This window comes from Pimephales promelas, chromosome 17, assembly GCF_988280905.1.
Source record: "Pimephales promelas chromosome 17, fPimPro1.hap1.1, whole genome shotgun sequence".
Lineage (NCBI taxonomy): Eukaryota > Metazoa > Chordata > Actinopteri > Cypriniformes > Leuciscidae > Pimephales > Pimephales promelas.
In genome coordinates this window covers 4,882,902-4,885,803 of record NC_142785.1, presented here as the reverse complement: position 1 = coordinate 4,885,803, position 2,902 = coordinate 4,882,902, and the positions used below count along the sequence as shown (strand labels likewise).

The window sequence follows — 2,902 nt, the reverse complement described above, 5'->3', positions numbered from 1 at the left end:
GTATTTCCGGTGAAGGATTAAGAATGCTCGATAACTTCCGCCGATCGTAGAGTCCAATGCAATAGAGAATTTATATTGAATTTTATACTCCATGGTTATAATAAAGACACGTTAGTCACAAAAAAAAGATAAAACAGACACCCCTCGTTGTGTTTATGCTTCTTTTTAAAATTATATTAAATAAATATAACTATATATAAAATTACATCTAAACGTGTGTACGTTTCGTTTCAAAGTCGGGAGGACAGTAGCTACATTTTGAAGACTCTGCCATAATCCCGTTTTCCTCGGTTCTCCTCCACTTTAATCTCCACAACCGGAAATGGACGAGCATCCTTGCGTCAAATGCGGAATTTATGCGTGCATATAGCCCATAGTCATAGACATAATATATATATTATGTCTATGGCCCATAGTATAGAAAATGGGGGCCGCGCTACTGAAGCGCCACCTAATGGTTGTTACCAAAAAAGCATCAGAGTTTCGCCTCTTGGCTGCTAGAGAAGTGACACTGCTTTGCTTCTGGTCTCAACCCTGTCAATTGCTTTCCTTGGCCGAACTCGGCGGGCTTCAGAGCTTGACGATGAAGGTCCGCACCCAACGTTTTCCCAATTTATGGATTAAAACGTTAAAATAAATTGGACCACTTTAAATATTCTCATTAGGTAGCGTGGCCGAGCGGTCTAAGGCGCTGGATTAAGGCTCCAGTCTCTTCGGGGGCGTGGGTTCGAATCCCACCGCTGCCAAATTAGCATTTTAGAAGGCCATCGTGGCTGCTCTGCCTAAGTGAAAAGACAACAGAAGTGACACAGTTTGCTCCCGGTCTCTTCCAAACACTTCCCCCTTTCCTTCTTTGGCCGAACACGGCGGTCTAGCCTGACGATGAGGGTCCGCAGGCTACAGGGTGATACGACTGCTGCCTGTCAGCAGAAGCACAGTTATTTCATCAATAATAGCACAGTAAACAATAAATAACTAGCCTACATAAAACTGTAATACACTATGTTCACACATAGTTATGAAAGAGTAGGAGATTATTTTTTTCTTACATCTTATGATGTTTATGTATTTATTTTATAAATGTTTTAGTATTACTTTTTATTTTATTTCATCATTATCACAATTTTTATCAGCATTATTATTTGAAATAAGTTTAGCAGTTGCATGGCCTCTTGGAGCTTTTAGAGACCAAGGCAGAATGTTCTGCAAAGTTTTGAAACCACATGAATTGTTATAAAGTGCTACACAAATAATAATGACTTGACATGTCTTACTTATATTTGCTTCTTAATGATTTGTTAGATTAATGAGATAAGGACCGTTTTTTTAAAATACGTTATATGTAAATTTTGTTCATGGCCAAGAGAGGGAGCCCCAAGCTTGGTTTTATGTGGAATTATGTTTATATGCAGACCGGAGTGACATCACATTTACAGTTTAGTTTTTTTTTTTTTGTTGTTTTTTTTAAAGGCCCTTAAAAGGGATGTTGCTATTAGAAGTAACATGAAAATGTAACAAGAAATAAATAATAAAGCATAGTGAAATAAAAAGAAAAACGGAGTGGTCAGTTAATGTCCTATAAAAACGAGTTTTATCCGGACTGACAGCTATATTAACAGGAGGGCCCTGACCGCTGCCAGAAATGTCAAGATCCACCTATGAACCTGTCATGGAAGGTTAGCGTTCTGCTGAAAACACCATTTAAAGTGAACATTGGTTCACTTTACAATCAAGGAATAAAAATGATGGATAAAAAGCCAATCAGTCACTGTTATATGCTGACGAAATGTATTTTTTTAGTATTTTTTTTTTTTTTTGAAGCTTTGAAAGCTTCGGTATTTTGTGTTTTCTTAAATTCATTTTTAAGCAAATTTATTCAAATATAGAACAGCAAAAGAGTCACCAGAAGCAATTTAAAGTGTAAATTGCAGGTTACATTTTTTCAGGAGGATAATGCAACGTGTTTACAAAACATAAAGATAAGAACCACCCACAATTTGTTTTTTTTTTTATTTATTTTTTTAATACCAAAATGCTGCAGCATGCTTCCCAAGGCGTCAGTTAGGTGACGCCTTGGGAGTGAGAATGGGCTGTTTATATATATATATATATATTCACTTGGACGGATTAATTGTTCACCACAAGACTAGTAATATGCGCTAACAAAGTAAATAGGTTCAATTTTGATTTCACGGGGACTTTAACTCTGGGGGAGTTGTAAAATGAGCCTATTTCCAAAAAAAAAAAAAAAAAAAAAAAAGTGGAGTATCCCTTTAAGTCGTGGCAAAAGACAAACCAAAACTGTAGACATTTTTAAATATTGTATTTTTTTTAGTGAGTGAGTGCATGTTTGAAGAAATGTGAATGTTTTATACTTGTATGTAGCCTATCTGTTCTATAATATACTTAGAAAAGCCCAACCAGGGACAGGAGTTTAAGATTAGCATTATAGCATATATACTCTAGTTGCAGGATTTGTATTGCAACTGCATTATCCCTGTTAAATAAATAAATAAATAAACAAACAAATAAATAAAAGATAACTTCTTTTACCAGCCAAGATGTTGAGAATAATCTAAAAATAGAAGAAACACATCCAATAAAGATTCAAACATTCCGTGTTTTCTGAAAACAATCAAAACTATGTAAAGGCTGTATCTATAAATATATCTATGCAAAGAAACTTTTACAGGATGTCCATGTGTGAAGTAATTTCCATCTCAACATGCCCCTTATTACATGTTAATATATTTATCTAAATAACTGCCATTTGCCACTTGTACAACATGTATGAGGCATCTCAGTAACCTTTAGGAACCCGAGCTCCACCCTGCCACTTCTTTGTTTGCCTTTCTGAAATCATCTTGGGAAAGTGTTCCCCTTATATGCTGAAAGGGCAACC

At 35.7% G+C, this 2,902-nt stretch overlaps 1 non-coding gene across 1 annotated transcript; it reads left to right on the top strand.

Annotated features, from left to right (window-relative positions):
* The first annotated feature begins 664 nt into the window (after positions 1–664).
* trnal-aag (transfer RNA leucine (anticodon AAG)) lies at positions 665–746 on the top strand. The gene has a single exon. It is a non-coding gene; the product is annotated as a tRNA-Leu (tRNA).
* The last annotated feature ends 2,156 nt before the right edge of the window (positions 747–2,902 follow it).